Source organism: Piliocolobus tephrosceles, chromosome 14 (assembly GCF_002776525.5).
Source record: "Piliocolobus tephrosceles isolate RC106 chromosome 14, ASM277652v3, whole genome shotgun sequence".
Taxonomy (NCBI): domain Eukaryota; kingdom Metazoa; phylum Chordata; class Mammalia; order Primates; family Cercopithecidae; genus Piliocolobus; species Piliocolobus tephrosceles.
The window spans coordinates 103695718-103716392 of record NC_045447.1 but is presented as its reverse complement, the minus strand read 5'-3'; the positions used below and the strand labels follow the sequence as shown (position 1 = coordinate 103716392).

Here is a 20675-nt window from a genome sequence, read left to right as displayed (position 1 = left end):
ACACAAGAGTAGCTATAGCTGAGGTCCTCTTCTTTGTCACCGGGGACCATGCAAAGTATCTCCTTCCCACCCCCTATCACATAAGATCAGTAGGTGGTTGGACATTGCCTGGGGCCAGACATAGAAACTGACTTGCACAGCAGACATGAGTAAGTACCATGTGAGACACAGAAGCCTCATTCCCATGTCTCACCCCATTAGCTGCTGCACCTAAAACCACCTTTCTCCTTGCATCGTGAGACTGTCATTGTGACTTGGAGGTGGGTTCTGGGGACTTCTTCTATTGGTTCACTAAAAGTCCCTTTATTGGGACAAATGCATACTCCCATGGAAACATCTTATTACTTCAGCACAAAATAGGAGAGTGGAAGAATAATGATATCAGAACTAAACAGGAGCAGCTAAAGCTATGCTGAAGGGTCAGGAAGGACCAACTTCCTTTCAGATACGTTTAAAAAGCTCATGTTGTAATACAGGAGTACAGCAAATAGGGAAAGAGATTGCCTGTAGCAAGTTCTACTCCTACCCAACCCTGATTAAGAGGCAAATGGCACCCACACATAGGTCCAAATATTTTAAAGTTATCGATCAAACTTACAAACTGCAAAATACAGCATGTCCTTTTCTTCCACCTTGACAAATATACCTCCATGATGACTTGGACACCCAGAGCTGAATCTAGAATTTTCTTTTCCACTGGAGGTGTCAGCTTGGGAAGATCCAGTCTTCAGCCCTGGAGGGGACACAGTTTACTGGGGGAGAATGGTCTAGAAGGTGACTGCAGACTCTTCATAGGCGCCTCTTCCTTGGGTTCCATGGATGCCTCACCCAGTGGTCTCTCTTGCCCAGATCTAGGGGTGATACTGTCCTGGAAGATAGGATAATTGCAAGAAAGCCTGTGAGTAGCTGCCCAATCTATGGTTTATGCAAAAAATTGAATTCAGTGCATTCACACATATCACCAAGGTTGGAGGAATCCCCAAACCCTGCACAAGAGTGATTTGGCTAGTTGTTAAAGGATGGATAGACCTGAGAAGGAAGGCTTAGACCCCCAGGCAGGGAAGTGCTCTAGCAGTCTGGCTACCACAGGCATGGGGGGAAAGTGTAATGGAATTCAGAATATAAGATGGAAAAGGAAGGTTGGAAAATGTGGTGGAGAGCCTGAATTGCTCAACTGTGGGAGTGTTTTGAGCTGAACTGTGCCCCCTCCTAAGATACATATGTTAAAGTCCTAACCCCCAGGGCCTCAGAATGTAACCTTCATTGGAAATAGGGTTTTGCCAATGCAGTCAATTTAGAATGAGGTCCTTGACAAGTGGGTTGGTGGGGGGCGAGGGTCGGGGGGTGGGTGGTTAATCAAATATTACTAGTGTCTTTGTAAAAAAAGGGAAATTCAGACACAAGAACAGACACAAACATGGAGAACACCATTCAAAGATAGAGACAGAGGTCAGAGTGATGCGTTCACACGCCAAGGAACCCACAGGCTGCCAGCAAACCCCCAGAGGAGAGACCTGCGCAGGTTCTCTCTCACAGCCTCAGAGGGAACCGACCCTGCCCACACCTTGATCTTAGCCTTGCAGCCTCCAGAGCTGTGAGATGACGAATCTCTGTGGTTTAAACCACCAGGCTGTGGCGCTCTGTCACAGCAGCCCTAGCTGACTGACACAGGGAGTTTGCCTGTGTTCTCAAAGCATGGAGAACTATGAGAGGAACACAGAGGTGACATGTGGAAGTCATTTTCTGGGATGATTAGTGTGGCGGGTGTGAATGAGTGGAGGGAGCATGGGTGGAGTCAGCAATGGTGTCTGGCTGGTCTCCCAGCGTCAGCGGTAGAAGGGTCCGTGGCTTCCTGCAGGTGGAAGGATGTGAACGCCAGCCATGACCAGGGTGGTTCCTGTCTGCTCATTGCCCTCCACCATGACCGTGAGCACCCTGGCAAAGAGCAGAGCTGGCAATGATGGTGTTTATAGTCAGCATAAGGCCTTGGCAATGCAGAGCGGCTCACTGCACCAGCAGCATCACAGTCCCTGATCCTTTAGCCTACAATCGCCTTCTCTGTGGATGTGGTGATGGGAATACCAAAAATCCTTCCATAAAGCAGGCCATTTAGGAGGGCCTCACCTCTTCAATAGCACAGGATTCAGGGCTGTCTTATTGCAAGGTCAGTGCAACGAGAACGGAGTCTGGCAGAGAAAGGAGACACCACAATTTTATCTTACCTAAACTTGCACTGTCACAGGCTTACCATGAGGATTCAGGCTACTTGCCTCCACCCAATGAGCAAATAACTTGGGTTGACTCCCAGTGCCTGTTGGGAAATCAGCTTGGTTCTCTGTCTTCACATGAATGCGGGTCCATCAAAGACTTTAAGAGGAAGGGATTATGTGAGGATGGGTGGTATGAGGAAAGAGTTTACAATACTCTCCTAAAGCCAGAGAAGAATCAGTCAGAATGGATTTCACAGCAAAAGCAACAGCAGCATTTGTAACGTCCCCACGTAATGAGCATCTCTGACCTCCATCACTGTAACAGGCACCTGATATGGCAGAAATGTGAAGATGCCTTGGGAACACAGGACTGAACATCTCAGGGTTTGGAACAACCAAAATTTAATTCCAGCCCATGGAACATGACGATGCACATCGGCAAGGCTCCCTGCTCATCCCTGCTGCTCAGAGGCCAGGCCAAAAGGCACCAGTTTGAATGCTGGCCATGTGGCAGGCCAAAGAGCTCTGTGTGACCTCACATTGAAAATCAAATACACATCCTTGAGGTGCTCTCTGCTTCTAACTCACGGCCACAATGAGTCATGTGGCACCCCAACACCCCAACAAAGCCAGAAATAGCCGGTCTTTGAGTCTTCCTCATGAAGAACAGAGGTCAGCAAGGTTTGGTGATCAACATGGACAACATCCCCATCATCCTGCAAGATTGGCATTATCCTTTTATTTCACACATGAGGCTCAGAGGAGCTATGTGACTTGCTTGAGTGAACATGTAAACTCAGGCCAATGGATTTTTTAAAGTGTATCTTTTCATTCTAATTTGCTTCTCTCTCCCTCTCTCTGTGTCTCTGTCTCACACACACACACACACACACACACACACACACACACACACTCTTCTTATGTATACCCATATATTCTCATTTCCTTTCCTTTTCATTGTGTTTGAGCAAAACAGTATTCCTAAGCTTTAAACGGGTCTCATTCCTCTGGAGGTTGCTCTGTACTGAGATGTGCATCTTTACAAATTGAAACTGATCTTGAAATACTCAAAATACTGAACTCAAAATAGTTCAGTTCAAAGATCTGTCAACATTAGAAAAAATAAGAAGACTCTAATTTTGCCCCATATCTAGGAGTGCCATAATTTTGCATAGCATCAAAAAAATTAAGAGTGAAAATAGAACAAGGCTTAACTCTTGCAAATATTCACTCTTTGTACAGTAAAAAGCTTGTGGCTTGGTTCTTTGGGCAATTATGTCATTCCCCACAGGACTAACTGTCTGGTTCAAGTGCCGTTTTAAAGCTGAGGCTTTAGTAGATGTAAGCAGGTTTTAATTTCAAGGTAGCAAATTGCTAGGAATGATGAAATCGAAGCCAGCGTATGAAATATTAGGAGTATTTGTGCTTTAACATATATAGCTCCAGTGTCAAGGAACAAAAGGCAGTGAGGGAGGATGACTCAGAAAATACATATTCTGAATAATCCTGACATCAGAGAGAGCTGACAGGAAAATGCCTTTGATTACTCGAAGACAATTTGGGAAAATATCAGCTGTCTATTGTTGCCAGAATTGCAAAGGACTTTGAAAAGATCCTTTTGGGTGGAGTGGTATGAAGGGAAACAAAATCACGGTGGGATGGTGAGTGAAGCTCTTCTAAGAAGCTTTGCTGTAAAACGTCAGAGAGATGAAAAAGTAGTGAAGGAGAAGGCGGGGTTGAGAAAGGAGTTTTTTTTTCTTTCTGATGAGTAATATTAGACCTTGTATTTTATGACTTCAAGTGCATGTGGAAACCTAATTTCCATTTAGGCCTCTTTATGGTCCCATTTTTAAATGTCATCTTGAGTATCAGATAGTGTTATGTTGGTTTCACTCATCTAATATGGTTTCTAAAACTCACAGACAAAAGCCTAGTCTCATTTGTGTCTCTGTCTACCTGCCTTTTCTATGGTTCCTTCCTCCTTTCTGGTAACTCCAAGATTCTTCCTTTCAACTTTTCCTTTCTGCTTGAAGAGCTGTCTTTAGCAATCATTCGGGGTAGGTCTTTTAGAGACGATTTTTTTCCTTGTCCTTTATAGGAAAAGGTCTTTATTTTCCTGAAGGATAATTTCAGCAGGTTTAGGCTTCATTGTTGACAATTCTTTTCTTTCGGTCCTTGAAAAATGCTGTACCACTTTCTTCTGACCTCTGTGGTTTCTGATGAGAAATCTGCTGTCATTTGAGTGGGTGTTTTCCTAAAAGTGATGTGTCATTTCTCTCTCTCTTTGCTTTTAAGAGTTTCTTCTGTGTCTTTGGACTTCAGAAGTGTAATTATGACATGTCTTGGCATGGATTTCTTTGGATATATTCTATTTGGGATTTGTTCAGCTTTTTGAACAAATCCCGAAATATGTAAACAAAGAAAGAGTATTCAAAGACGTAACAGCAGAAAATTCCCCAAATTTGGCAAAATATATAAAACTTTGTTTATATAAACCTTTGTTAATATAAACAAAATATATAAAACTTATGTCTCTGAACACTCTTTCAGCCTCACGGTCTCCTCTCCTGAGACTCCCAAAATATGAATGTTAGATCTTCTGTCAGAGTCCCACAGGTTCCTGAGGCTCTCTCCATTTTCTTTCTTCTAATCTATTTTCTTTCTGTCATTCAGATGAAGTAAATCCTATTGCTCTGTCTTCAAGGCCACTGCCTGACACACTGGCAGACTGCAGTTGGGGGAACCTGAATAGGATTGGTCTGTAGAATCATTGCTCATTTGAGGTTTATAGTCGTGATTTAAGATGAAACCAGTCAGTCCGGTTGAGTGACTGATAGTTTTAAAATCAAATTCTGCTTGGACACAGACAGAAGGAAGAAAGGTACTTACACTAAAACAGGTGAGGGTTTGGCAGGGAATTCTAGTGGAGTAGAGGGTAGAGGGCATCAGGAAGTTGATTGTAATGACAGTCCACAGAGGGAGTGAAGGGATCGTCAAATGCAAGATCTCAGTGAAGTTTACATTGCTTTGGAATTGAAAGAATAAGAGGCAACACTCGTGTTTTGAATGCTCAGAGTTGAGATCTTATATATTGGTGAGCCTAAGATCCCAGATATGATGGAGGAGTGACTGGTGGAAGTGGGAAGGAGGAGAACATAGATGAAGAGGAATGAGTGACAGAGGAGTAGATATCAGGCCAACCACAAGACCACCAATATAATTTATCTTCCAAATGGGGAGGCATGAGAATGAAAGTGGTGCCGACGATAATTACTCCAGGACAATAGGCCTAAGCTGGGACACTCCAAGAGAAACGATGACATATGGCCACGCTAGGCATCTATGAGGTTGAAAACACCAGTAGATGATGAACAGAACACAGATCAGGATCAGGATGGAGTGTGCACAAAGCTGTGGCTGGATCTAGTGTCTGAAATGACTGAGAAGGACCAGGTAAGGAGACAGTGGCAATGACCAGGGCAGGGGATGGCAGAGGCCAGTGAGACACATCCTTGAGCATCAGGGACTTCTGGTTAGGAGAGAGGGAGAGGAGAGGTTAGGAAGGAACAATAAGAAAGAGGAAAAACCAACTCCACTTCCTGATCCTGATGTAGGCAGTGTATGAGAAAAATATCTTGTGTCTGCAGTGACAGGGTGGTCCCAGAGAACAGCCAGGTGTCAAAAGGTGAGAGCAAAGATCAGAGGAGAACTTGACAGGGCACAGGGCAGAATCCTGGGGACATGCACTATACTCAGGCTGGCCAGAAGACGGGGGTGGAGGGGAGGGATGCGCCATAGGGTCCGATGAGAACTTGCACAAGACTTAGGGGCATGACATTTGGAGGAGCACCCTCGGACGTCTATTGGGGATGGATGTAGATGCGGAGGAGGCATGTGGGCAACAGACGGGATTGATCAGTCTTAATGCTGAGCTCAGTCATGTGGCTCCTATCACACTGAGGAGGAGCGAGGTGGTGTCTACCAGGAAAGCCCATGCTGTTGTGAAGGCTCAGGGTGATGAGTTCCAGAGTAATCCTGGCCTTCTTCATGCCATCTCTTAACTCAGCATTTTTCTTTAAATTCTAATGGGAAGCTACTTGAGGGTCTGAGGAGGTAGGAACACTTGTGTCCAGGAGGTTGAGGCTGCCGTGAGCAGTGATAGCGCCAGTGTACTCCAGCCTGGGCAACACGGCAAAACTTTGCCTCAATAATAATAATTATTATTATTCTAAAGTAATGCCCAGTTTCTGTTTTGTTCTCTAGGCATATTTTGGTTTCCCTTTAAGTGAGCTGTGGTATCAAACATGTCCTCCTTGCCCTCAGGCTTTATTTTCTTAGATTTTGGGGATTGAAGACTCACCTGTTACAGCAATATAACCAAAAAACACACTTTAAGTAAGCCTACAGGATGCCATTTGTCTGGCAGTCTGAATAAACCTAAGTGTTCTGAGAAACCTTTCCATCACCACCAGGCATGGAACTGCTACGGAGAAACTGCAAGATGGGAAAGTGCTCATTAACAAGACTGTAGCGGCCGGGCGCGGTGGCTCACGCCTGTAATCCCAGCACTTTGGGAGGCCGAGGCCGGGGGATCACGAGGTCAGGAGATCAAGACCATCCTGGCTAACACGGTGAAACCCCGTGTCTACTAAAAATACAAAAAATTAGCCGGGTGAGGTGGCGGGCACCTGTAGTCCCAGCTACACGGGAGGCTGAGGCAAGAGAATGGCGTAAACCCGGGAGGCGGAGCCTGCAGTGAGCCGAGATCGCGCCACTGCACTCCAGCCTGGGGACAGAGCGAGACTCCTCAAAAACAAAAACAAAAACAAAAACAAAAAACAAAAAAAGAAAAACAAGACTTTAGCATGTCAGGCTGCACGAAATAAAGTAATACTGATGTCTTCTATCTAGTGCATCTCCCAAAAGGAAATCAGAATAAAGAAAACTGTCTCTTACTGGCTCCAGATAAAAATTTCCTGATTTCCCAAATCACATTTGAAGGGGACAAGGCAGGGTAAATTCTGTTGGTCCCATAACGTGGTCAGGACTTGGTGAGCAGACGGAAGGAAGGGGATGCAGTCTCCAGGAGGTGCTCCCCCTGGCATCTGGCCTGTGTGAATGGCAGCCTCTCAGACAATGGTTGTGAACAAATCTGGTTTAGGATGCTGGTCTCAAAACACATCACTTTCTACCTGTCTGTCCTCCCTAAGTCATTCAAGACAGTCATTGTTAGACAGGTTCCTAAATCCTGAGTGTTCTTCTTCTAACCTTGTGAAGAAAGAGTTCTATAAAACTGGAAGCTGTTTAAGAACAACAAGAGTTATTTTAGCTGACTTTTAAAATTTTTCTTCGTGTTTATTTAATTGTTTTATTATACTTTAAGTTGTGGAGGTTTGTTACATGTGTATACATGTGGCACGTTGGCGTGCTGCACCCATCAACTCGTCATCTACATTAGGTATTTCTCTTAATGCTATCCCCCGGCTCCCCCAATCCCACGACCGGCCCCGGTGTGTGATGTTTCAAAAAGCCCTCCATCATTTCCCTGTTAGTTGCTCCCACCTCCTGAGCCTGCTCAGTCTTTGTGACAGCTGCTGATGGATTGTCCCTACAGACAGTTTAGTTAGCAACTGCAGATTGTAGATGGCATTCGTCCTTCCAGATACTTCAGTTGTCTAGCCATATACACCAACATCATTCTGCAGCGCATGAATGAGGTCATGGCAGTTCTAAAACTGCCTGTTACCTGGGTATCCACTTCAACACCCATGTGATCCTATTGCTCTGAGGAGGTGTCAGGCATTGGGAATTCAGAGATGGAATACGCAGCCCCCATTCCCACCCTCCGGTGAAGGCACACACCTGCTTTGTGGTCCCTGTCATTAGTGTCTTTCTGAGACCCAATTTTAATGCCCACATGGAATTCCATAGCTTGTCTATCTAATTTCCAGTGTCCCCCTTTTTAAACTGTAGTCTAGCTACACACTTATCTGCTTATATGGTTCCATCTCTATTATATTTCATCTATCTAACCCTTTTGTATAAGAAGGCAGGATATGAATGAATTCAATGTAAACAGATACTTGCAATACAACTTGATAGCTGCTATAATAAATGAATGCCTGGAGAGATTTCAGAATCCTGGGGACTTGCACTGGACTCAGGCTGGAGATAAGGGAATGTCTTCCCTAAGGATTTGATATAAATGAATAATTGTGTGGAAAGAGTCAACTCTTGAAGATATGCTTTCATGTTGCAGTAGCTGGGAGCACTTCTGTATGGGTGATGTATACGATCAAGGTAAGCAAATGGCAAGGTGGGAGTCTGGATTGGAGGACAGAGCTCTGATCACAATCAGCCCTAAATGCCATTGCTAGAAAATATAAGTATTGTCCAAGGGTGGAGGGCAGTCACTGAAAAGATGCCATGCAGAAGGGTGGCATCACCAGATCTGCACATTGGGAAGATCCTTGACATCGAAGGCGAAAGGAAAAAGAGAACGATTCATTTGCTATTGCAGAAATCACTTAAGAATTCATGCTGTACTCTGTACTTCCACTGCAGATAGTGGTGGGGTAGGTAATTGGGACCAGCCCCAATTGGGATTGGGATCCCACTCCAAGGAATGCACCCTGGGTTTCTCAGACACATACCAGGGAGTGGAACTGCAGTGGGTCCTGAAGGCAGTGGTGTTACTATGATCCACTCCAAGCTAGGAACCACCTAGTGTCCCCCAAGTGACAAATGGGGAAAAAGCATGCTCTGTATTAATGCCGTGGAACCCTATACAACAACAACTGTGCTTCGCTGCATAGATGAATCTCAAACTCGTAACTGTGAATGAAAAAATGAAATGAAAATCAAGGAAGAGAATACATACTGCTCACAGAGAGGGAACTTCAGGGCACATGTCTCAGAGAAGACACTAGGAGAAAAGTAAGGAAGTGATCACTCTTAAACTGGGCTAGGGATTATCTTCAGAAGGAGGAAGAGGATGTTACCCAGAAGAGAAAACTCAGAACCTTCCAGAATTCGAGGAATGTTCTTTTGCTTGACCTGAGGACTGGTTACTTGGCTGTTTCTGATATACTATGAGGTTGGTGAAAAAACAAAACAAAACAACAACAACAAAAAAACATGATTACATTTGTACCAACCTAATATACATGTGAATTTTGCGCTATTTTCTTGAGTGTTTTATTTCATGATTATTGTAAATGGTTTTTTTAAATGTGAATGGTAAGAAAGGGTGGGAATGTGCAATAAGGTAATAAAGTGAGATATTTTAGCAAGAGAATCTGTAGGGTTGGGTGAGTGACTGACGGAATCGAGAGGCTGGGGAGCAGCACCTAGAATCACCCCCAACTGTGTTGTTGAACAGCAGGTGGGATGGTGACTTTACTCACCACATATGTTATGTGTGTAAAGGGTCAGCTTTAGGAGCAAGTCTAGTGGGCTCAAACAGAGGAAATCATGAGTTTAGTTTTAGACTTCTCTAGATCCAGATGTTCAGGTCTACTAAGAAATTGGATACTGGCCTAGGGCTTGAAACAAAAGTATGGTTTGGAGTTTTCGACTTGAGAGGCATCAGCATTGGCAATCAACATAAGACATCAAGAATGCAGATGGCTAAAAAGAGTGTGTGTGTGTCTAGATTTATTAATAAAAAATACATAAAATCATAAAATCAACACAAAAAGCTCTTGAAGAACTTCTGGAGTCTAAACTTCTAGTTTGTAGTGGAATGGTGGAGACAAAAACAATATATTACAGAGCTAGAAATAAAGGATCAAAGTGAAAGAGAAGAACAAAACAGCTGCTTTTGAAGGTTCCTAAAGGGAAAGAGAGGGGAGGAGAGGTGCCTACGAAGGGACCTGGGTTCTCAGGAGAGTTCCTTCTGGTCTGTCTTTAGCTATGGCAGTTGCTGTTACTCCTGGGCAGAGAAGATAATGATGCAGAAGGGGCAGGAAGAGATGGAATCCAAACCTCAAGTGTTGGCGCTCCTCTTGAATAGGGAGAGAAACACCCTTTTACTGCAGAGAGAGGAACAGCAGCTGAGATAGCGAATGCAAGAGCCAGAAATGGGATCCTAAACCTTTCTGGCTGATTTTAGATGGCTGCAGAAGCGCAGAAGGTAGAAGTCCTAAGAGATAAAATCAACAACTTAAACGACCTTGAGCAACTTCGCTCCCTTCCAATCTCAAGTCTGTGTACTTTCAACATTACAATTTATGCAAATTGCCACTTTGTAAAGGAAATGATTATTTGGGAAAAGAAACAGTGTAGCATCCATGGTGACCTAATTGGTGTTTCTAAAATCCAAATAATTTAAGTTTTGCAAAACACTAGTGTGGTCAAAGAACAAATATGCACTGTAAAAAGCAGCAGATTTCACTTCAAATATGAAATATTAAAAGAAGAAATGAACAGCATTGCATCTGCCCGCCTTTTCTTTCCTTCTTTCTTTCTTTTTTCTTTCTCTTTCTTTCTTTTTTCTTATTCTTTCTTTCTTTCTTTTCTTTCTTTCCTTCTTCTTTTTCTTTCACCTTCCTTCCTTCCTTTCTTTCTTTCTTCCTTCATCTTTCATTCCATTTCTTTTTTTATTTAGAAAGCATGCATTGTTCCAAATTTTCCCTTGAAATCTATTCTCAGGTTTGCAGTTGACATGTACAGAAAAAAGGAATTGATAACCTCATGAGAAAATGAAAAAGGAAAGCAGATGCTTATTAATGTCTCACAGCACTGCTGTCCCCAAATTAATTAGACCAGGAAGCTTGTAGGCTGACAGCTTATCTACCTTTTAATTCTGACCGGGGCAAGTCTGAAATTCCCTTGAGAGAACAGGAGCGAGGGTGCCACTGAATGTATTACAAATGACCTGCCGTTTGATGTGTGACCAAAATCACTGTCAATTTTTCACTCACCTTGGATGAATTGTATTGCAGACAAGACACATACATTTAATTACTGGAAGTTGGAATCTAGGGATAAATTTTCGTGCGTTCATTTGCCACGATTTTGAAAAACAAAAACAAAGTAAAAACTCTAGTACTAAAAAACAGTTTAGAAACCAAAATGAATCACGTTTTCAGAAAACAGACCCACTGGATGGTAGAATTAAAGGTAATTTTAATTTGCTTATTTATGCTTTTAATTATTATACGATTTTCTTTTTCAGCAAGTATTATTACTTCTATAATGGAAAGAAAGAAAAAGAAAGCAGCTACAGTAGCCACGTTCTGGATTGTCTTCCACTCAGCCGACCCAGCTGAGATGCTTGCACACCTGTGTTCCAACCAGCAGGGGTGCTGTTTTCCTATCCTGGTAGAGCTGCAGAATGCTGACATGCATCTACTTTACTGGACTCACAAGCATGGACTTCAGCAGCTGAATGGTGCTTAGTGTGAAGGATATTAGCACAGAGGTGTGCAGCGGGCAGAAGGGCCCTTCAGACAGCCAGAGCCTCCTGCCAGCTGAGGACACCAGATGAGTTGGTAAGAAAGCCCATGCCACATCTGAAGCCCTGATGCTGCCAGGTTGATGTTCCCCAAGACTCGCCAGCTGGCCTTCCTACATCTGGCTGGAGCATAGCAAACACTTATCTGAACATATCCAGCTTACATGGGTGAAGGACTTGAAGGACTATGCTAACGGCGTTTACAGTCTGGGTATATTTCCACGTCAATACCCAGAAAGCCTTTAATTTAGGCTTCCCAAGAGCTGGTTGTGCTTTTGCTAAACCCACTCATGCTGCTTCTACTTGATATTTGTATTAATTCAGATAAGCCAATAATAGTGGTAATAAATACTAAATGAGTGCTTACTGCATGCAAAGCTAGCAAAATTCACTTAATGCTCGTAACAATTCTACTATGTACGTACTATTATTGCTTTTTTTTCAGATGTAGCACAGCTGAAAGTAACATTCCTAAATTCACATGGGGTGCCAGGTTCAGAACCCAAGCGGTCTGGTTTGAGCTCCCCCCCACCAAAAACACCATGGAGAACGGAGTTAAAGCAGTTAGGCTGTGTTGCATTCTTCCTTCTATTAAGGGAGGGTGAAGGGATGGTCCTAGAGGAAATAAATTAAGGCATAATTCTGGGCTTTGGGGGGAAAAGACCAATAATATTTGCTTGGAGAATACCTATTTGTGGAATACATCAAGCAAGCTATACATGGCTTACAACTGCTTGTGTAATCAATTTATGTTCATTCAGCGTGGCTCCTGGGCAGAGGTCACATAGGACCCTCCTCTGGAGAGTACCAGATGAACTCCTAACTTACGCTTCCCTCCGTTATGTACTACAATTGTTTTTGCATCTCCTGCAGCTTCCTGTTAATTCTTTTAATCTTCTTACCATTCAGGTGAACAGTTCAGCAAATGTCAGTCTTCACTGCCTCCCTCCTTCCCACCCTGCTCTCTGCAAATCCTGCCCCCATCCCCCTAGTCCTTAGGTCCAAAGTCTGTTTTTAGGTCCGTGAGATTTCTAAAAGTTCTGCTGGATCCTGGGTCTCTCCACAACCTGCTTCTGTCCAAGATGGTGATGTTCTCGGCCTCTTGCCCCACATCAAAATTGGCAGATGTTCCAAAGTAACAAGCAGCCCATTAAAGCTCCCCTTCATGCCACTCACTCCTCTCTGATGTGGGCTCTGAGGAAGTGGCTCCTGTGAGCTGCCTCTATGGCTCTTCAGGGCATTTCAACAGCTTCTTACATTTTATCTGGCTTTTTCAGTGGCTCTAGGCAAGAACTTGGTCTGCTACAAACTAGTTCATCGCATTCAGGAGCAGTTCAACTCCTATATTTCAATTTGGAAAAACAAAAATAAAAAAGAAGTGACTTACCTACTACAGTACTTCTACATGTTTTAGGTTCCACAAATGCTAATGTATTTCATTTTCAGTTTGATTTTTTTGTTGTTGTTGATACAAGGTTATTGTTCTTGTTTTGAAAAACTCACAGGATCTTACTGTCCCTAAAAATAGACAATTACTCTAAGGAATCACGAATTGGTAGGGCTGGAAGGAAACTTGGGGAAATTTAATAAAATGTTCTCATTTTTAAGGTAAGAACTGATGGGCCTAAAAGACAGAAAACTGAAGCAGAATAAAGCCTCAAATGTTTCTTCTGCTTCTCTAGCTTTCCAGTTCTTTTCTGTCTCTTCATGTCTTATGACTTCAAATATTTGAAAAAATAGTTCATATGGGTCATGAATGAAGTCATCATGTGACTTAGCAAAATGGAGGGTGAAATACCAAATAGAATGTCCCCGTACCTCTGTGCTGTTTTGCACATGCTGTTGTCCAGACATCCCTGGGATGGCCAAACAGAGTTGCCACTGAGCACCCCCACCTCAGCTATTCGTTTACACAAGAGATCTTCTAACCCATAAGTTTAGAGAAAATCAAAGGTGCTAAAGGCAGCCAGCATTCTGCAGCTCTTGGACTTGGAAGCAGAACGGAGGGCCCAAGCCCACAAAAATGTGTTGTGTGCACTGGGCCTACCTAAGCCCCTGTGCTGGAGAATACAACAAAGTGTTCTAGACTAGACTAAAAGAAACAGGAAAGAAAGTCATCATCTTCTTCTCCTCACTCCCTTACTTCCTACATCTAATTCAACCCCAAGTCTCATTGGTTTTAATTGCAAAATATACCTCAGGTTCACCCACTTTTTCCCAGTACCACTGCTGCAACCCCAGATCCATCCTTCTTTATCTCATGCCTGAACTGTTGCAGTAGCCACCTAATGGCCTTCCTGCTTCCATTCCTGTTCCCCTTCAAATTATTCTCCCACATTACTATTTTGCAACATATCTACAGTCTTGCCACACCCTTGCTTAAATCCGTCAGAATATACTTTGCATATGGAACATCCTGTAAGTTCACACCTTGGTCCACCCATTCCCATTTATTCCCATCTCATGCCACTGTCCCTGCGGAACACCTGCATTGTGCACCTGCCATGCCAGCCTGTTCTGTGCCTTCTACATGCTGTTTTCCACTTCAGCATATTTTCTCTAACGAGAAGCCCTGCACCCACTCCAAAAGCACTCATGTGCATGGCTGGCTCCATACCCTACCAGTCTCAGCTTAACTATCAGCTTCTCAGTATACCATCCTCGACCCACCCATTGTCTCTGTTATTGACATGGCCCATTTTCTTCAGAGCCTGTCCCACACTCCTATTCCTTAACTTTACATTCTGTCTACGCCATTCATGCTTCATGATGTCAGGATCGTGTCCATTTTATCGTCTCCTGTGATGAAAGCCCCCTATCGCCTGGCGTGCACCAGGCACTCTCTAACCGAATGCGCTTATGGTTCAATCCATGCAGGAAGACATAGTAGGATATGTTCTTCACTTCCAGAGTTGATTGGACTGGGTAAAGTGTTCTTCCAGAAATACTGTTCAAGGTTCTGGAATGAGTAGCCAAAAGATGGAAGCCACCCGAGTGTCCATCGACTGATGGGTGGAGAAGCAAAATGCAGTCTGTTCATACAATGGAATATTATTCAGCCCCTAAAAAGATGGGAATTCTGACATATGCTATGTGACATGGATAAACCTTGAGGACATTATGCTCAGTGAAATAAGCCAGTCACCAAATGGCAACTGTATGATGCCACTCATATGAGAAAAGTCAAATTCATAGAGACAGAAAGTAGAGGGTAGTTTCCAGGGGCTGAGGGCAGTGGGGAAGCAGGTGGTTAGTATCTAGCAGACATAGAATTTCAGTCTTGCAAGGTGAAAGCATTCTGGGGATTGGTTACACAGCAGTGTGTATATACTTAACACTGCTCAACTGTACATTTAAAAAATGGTTAAGATGGAAAATTCTACATCATGTGTATTTTACGATTATAAATAAAAATGTAAAAAAAGTGATGAATGACATAAAAACAGAAATTCTACATATTACATGTTTGTAAGAATATAGAAAAAGATATAGGTCTCCTGATCTGGAAAAGGAAGACTGAAGAAGGATGAAAGGAATCGTAAACATTTTATTTATACTGCCTATATTGTTTGATGATTACAATTTGTTCATGTTCTTATAAAAATGTCTTCAATAAAGCCACAGATCCCATGAAAAAGTGACAGAGGCACAAGTGAAATCAGGTTGTAAATGTGTTCCTTTTACTCTCTTACCAATAGACACACTCACAGCTAATTTTTCATAACAGACCATGTCACAACACTGGATAGGTTCTCTTGACCTAAAAAAATGCCTATTTTGGTCACATATTATTTGGGCCTTCCAGTGAAGAAAGGGACTTCTCACCCCTATAGAGACAAATAAGTGTACTAGACTCATTGAGTGGCAACCCCCAAGTTGGAGAATATTCTTGAAGAGAAACTTCAGGAAACTGCAGGTCATTTTTTGCCCCATGTACTGATTGAAGCCCAACACCCATGTGAGATGTATAGAGGTCTAACCCGCCACCCCACTGAAAGAATGAATCTCATTCCTCCAAAGGAATATTACCTGCAATGCAGAGCCTCCAGAACAAGTGGGCAGTAGGTATTTGAAGTCTGCCAAGGGGAGTTTGTAAGTTTATTTTTTAAATTCAGGAGTAGGAAAATTCTATTCCACCCTACTGTTTCAAAGACAGTTTCAGGATGAGTGGATTTTCCTGCCAAACTGCTTAACATGATTTATTTGTTTTTGTTTTTGTTTTTTGAGACAGGGTTTCTCTCTAGTTGCCCAGGCTGGAGTGCAATGGCACAATCTCGACTCACTGCAACTTCTGCCTCCTTCAAGAAATTCTCCTGTCTCAGCCTCCCGAGTAGCTGGGATTACAGACATGTGCACCATACCTATTCAATTTTGTATTTTTAGTAGAGACAAGGTTTCATCGTGTTGGTCTGTCTGGTCTAGAACTCCTGTCCTCAGGCGATCCACCTGCCTTGGCCTCCCAAAGTGCTGGGATTACAAGCATGAGCCACCGCACCCAGCCCCTTAACACGATTTATATATGTGCCATCTGCCTGTGCAGAACTCCTGTGTAGAGATGGCAATGAGTCTTGCAGCAGGGATAACCCCTGGATTAGGAAAGAAGGGAGGGAGGGAGAAAGGAATAATAGCATGCACGAGGTAAAGAGGATGGAAAGGGGGGTACTTCTGGAGAGATAATCATATAATAATTAGGGTTTTTTAAGAAATCTTATAAAATAAGTGCTGCTTAGCACAAGATGTGTAGGAAAGGGAAGAAAATTAAATGAGGCATCTAGATCCAGGCGTCTACAAATTCAGGGCAAGCTTCACTTGTTTTGAAAATTTTAAAAAAATAATTTGTGGCCGGGTGTGGTGGCTCACGCCTGTAATCCCTACACTTTGGGAGGCCGAGGTGGGCGGATCACAAGGTCAGGAGATTGAGACCATCCTGGCTAACACAGTGAAACCCCGTCACTACTAAAAATACAAAAAATTAGCCAGGCGTGGTGGCGGGCACCTGTAGTCCCAGCTACTTGGGAGGCTGAAGCAGGAGAATGGCGTGAACCCGGGAGGCGGAGCTTGCAGTGAGCCGAGATCGCGCCACCGCACTCCAGCCTGGGCGACAGAGCAAGACTCCGTCTCAAAAAAAAAAAAAAGAAAGAAAGAAAAGAATTTGTAAAATTTAGGAAGAAAACTACCTTTGGAGTCTTAAAACTTTGTGTTAGCAGTTTTTAAATCTCTGATTAGGCTAAAATTAGGATTTATCAGGGGTAACTTTTGTACTCCCAGATTTTCCCAACTACTCAAAACTTAACGTTTTGTCTATTTTCAAGATTGATTGTATTTTAAAAATCTTTATCTGTAGTTATGTTTGACTTTCATTTCTAGTGTTGTTTGTTTGTGACTTACCCCCTTTTAAACTCCATTTTAGTAGGACTGGTCTGCTGATGCTTCCAGCTATCACCTTCCAAATTCCCTTCCTTCCCCTTCTCCTAAGTTTGCTGGGTTCTTCATTTTCTGATCTTCTGTGTTGGATCTTGGCCTGTGAATGTCCGTATTTCTTTTCTGGATCCATGTTCCTCTCCACACAACCCTACCTGCATCCCACATGCCCTGATGCAGGGGTATTTTCAGTGTCATTCGATGCTAAGTACTTTGCCCCACTCCAACTGTCATGTAACGTTTTCAATTTTGTTGCAACAAACCAGGATTTTATGACATGAGGGCTTCGTGTCTGTGAGACAGGCACGTGTATGGCTGTTTCCTCTTCACTCAGCTCTTCACCCTCGCCGAGCCCTGGTCTTCTCTTTGGGCCTGGTATTGTTTTTCACACAGATGCCTGGACGGAGCCATGTGTCCTGGTGGTGTTGCTGGCCCACTGGGCAGCGTGCTCGGTCCCATCACCGACGAGGCAGCGCCCACAGCCCTGCCTTCATGGGACAAGCTCCCACCTGTCCTGTTCCTTCCTAGTGCCAACGAAAGGTAAAATAATCAATCTTTTAGAGAATTAAAATGAGTTTCATTCAGAAGTCTCATTGAGGGCTACAGACAGAGGCCAATAGCGTTGGGGACAGCTCTTTAGAGGGGAGCTATCAACGGCTCTGGCCAGGGTTTCAGCCCATAGCTCAGACACAGGTGGTGAGGGTTCAGTACAAGCAAAATCCCATCAAACTGGCTCAGGAGTTACATTAAAGCAGAGCCAAATCAAGGCTTACGTGTAAGAGTACACTTTCAGATTATACACTGCAGAGGCGCAATCACTAACCGGTCAGCAGACATTATCTTCTTTCCTGAGACGCAGTCTCCCTCTGTCACCCAGGCTGGAATGCACTGGTGAATCATGACTCACTGCAGCCTCGACCTCCTAGTCTCAAGTGATCCTCCCACTTGAGCCTCCTGAGTAGCTGGGACTATAGGCATGTGCCACCATGCCCCACTAGATATTATTTTATGTGTAGGAAAAGGCAAGGACTAGGATCATGTGTGTTTTGACTACAGGAATGTAGGGACTCGGGTGAGAGACACGGAGGGGCTCTGTACTCTCTCCTGTTTTGTCTTCAAAGCATCCCACCAGAGAGCCGCTCATTGTCACAGTGTCAGGGGCTTTGGGGAATTATGCTGGCCGGAAGAAACGAGCAAACGTGGCTTTTTACCTCTGCTACTGTGTCTCACAGTGAACAAGGCGGCCATGTGCCTCTCTGAAGCCTGCCCGGCTGGACTCCACGCCCCACTGTACTCCACGCCTGACCAGCGCCTAGAGATTGGGGGCAGCTGCTGGAGTTCGCCACTGCAGGGCTCAGTGCTCTTTCTGCTTTTGCTGCTGGGCTCTTGGGTGTATTTTTGAGGGCATCACATTTCATCCACATCTTCATGAATTTCTCATAGCAGGAGGAGGGCTCATGTGAGCTCCTAGTGCCCTGTGGTTACTGGAAAGTGAAGCCCTAATAGCCACCTTCCTCTGCCTCCACCTATTTGAGATCTCAGTAAGACTGGCAATGTCTCTACACTGGGAACATCACTTTCCATTTGATTGATATTGTTGAAGCACGAAGAGAAAAGGAGAAGAGTATAAAACGTGAGTGAGGATGTGTGCGTATGTGTGTGTGTGTGTGAGAGAGAGAGACTAAATCCTAAGTGTCCAGGGAAAAGCCTAATGTTGGAAGAACAGAGTAATGAAACTGAGCTCCCCCTCTCTCTCATTAGCTTTATTGATTTGCAGTTGACACACCATAAAGTTCACCTTTGTAAAGTGTATGGTTCACCAGTTTTGAGTATATTTACAAAGCTATGCAATTATCACTGCTCTCTAATTTTAGAACAACTTCATTACCTTGTACCAGGAGAAAACCTCTACCCATTAGCAGCAGCCCCTCCTTCCCCTGCACTTTGCCTCCTCCAGCCCCAGCAACCCCTACTCCACTGTCTGAGAATTTAACTCCTCTCGTACCTCATAAAAGTGGCTTTTGCGACTAGCTTCTCTTGCTTTTTGGCTATGATAAACAATGTTTCTATTAATATCCATTTACAGGTTTTTGCATGGATGTATGTTTTCATTTCTCTTGCATGTATACTTAGCAGTGGAATTGCTGAGTTATCTGGTTACTGTGTTTAACATTGTGAGGATCTAACCAACTCTTTTCTAAACAAAGTGGCTTTTTAAAAAAATTAATTTTATTTTACTTTTATTTTAAGTTCTGGGCTACATGTGCAGGACGTGCAGCTTTGTTACACAGGTAAACGTGTGCTATGGTGCTTTGCTGCACCTGTCAACCCATCACCTAGGTGTTAAGCCCAGCATGCATTGGCTGTTTATCCTGATGCTCTCCCTCCACCTGCTCCTGACCATAGACCTCAATGTGTGTTGTTCTCCTCCCTGTGTCTGTGTGTTCTCGTTGTTCAGTTCTCAGTTATAAATGAGAATACATGGTGTTTGGTTTTCTGTTCCTGTGTTAGTTTGCTGAGAATAATGGCTTCCAGCTCCATCCATGTCTTTGCAAAGGACATGATCTCGTTTCTTTTTATGGCTGCATAGTATTTCATGGTGTATATGTACTGGCTTTGTATTTTAAGATTGTTTGAGATTGCTCCCCTCGTGCACTGCTGGTATGAATGTGAAGTAATACAGCTGCTTTAGGAAACAGCCTAGCAGCTCCTCAAATGGTTAGACATAGAGTTAACACATGACCATGCAATGTTACACCTATGTATATACCCAGGAGAAGTTAAAATGCTTATCCCCACAAAAATGTGTGCACGGAGGTTCAAAGTGGTATTGTTCATAATTGTGAACAAGTAGAAAGCACCCAATGTTCCTCAACTGATGAATGAATAAATAAAAGGTGATAGATCCACACAATGGGATATTATTTGGCACGAAAAAGGGGTGAAGATGCTATAGCATGGATGATCCTTAAAAACGTTCTGCTAAGTAAAAGAAACCAGTCATCAAAGACCACATGTCATATGAAACCATTTCAGGAAAATCTCCGGAAGAGGCAAATTCCTAGAATCCAAAGGCAGAAGAGTGATTGTCTAGGGCTGAGGTGGGAAACAGGGAGGGTTCTTTGTTTCAACATAATGCAAATGTTCTCAAGTGAACTGTAATGATGGATACACAACTCTATGAATACATTAAAAGCCATTAAATCGCACACTTGAAATGAGTGAATTGTATGGTGCGTAAATTATATCATAAACACATGTCAAAAAAATACCCTCCTGTTAGGTACCTTATATCCTGAATGCTGTCACCCTTCTGTAAATGAACTGCCCTGGAAGGAAACATTCTCTCTTCCCTCTTTCACGTGGGTTGAGTCACGCAGGGAACTTGCTTTCTCTAAACAGCAGAGAACTGCTTTTTAACCAACATTTAGCATTGCTGGCTAACTTTGAAGATAAATCCAATCTATCCTGCATGTAAGAAAAATTGACTATTGCCAAGGCCAAGTTAGAGAGAACAAAACTATTTGTGACTGAAGCCCGCTCAGGGATATGCCAGCCCAGCTATACTGGGGTCCTGCCGTAATCTT

The 20675-nt window shown here is 43.5% G+C and overlaps 1 long non-coding RNA gene across 1 annotated transcript; it reads right to left on the bottom strand.

The window, feature by feature from the left end:
- Window positions 1-560: 560 nt before the first annotated feature.
- On the bottom strand, window positions 561-19043 carry LOC111528536. Its single transcript, XR_002727047.1, has 3 exons — window positions 18977-19043; window positions 10197-10353; window positions 561-868 (listed from the first exon to the last, which is right to left on the bottom strand). It is a non-coding gene; the product is annotated as an uncharacterized LOC111528536 (long non-coding RNA).
- Between the last annotated feature and the right edge of the window lie 1632 nt (window positions 19044-20675).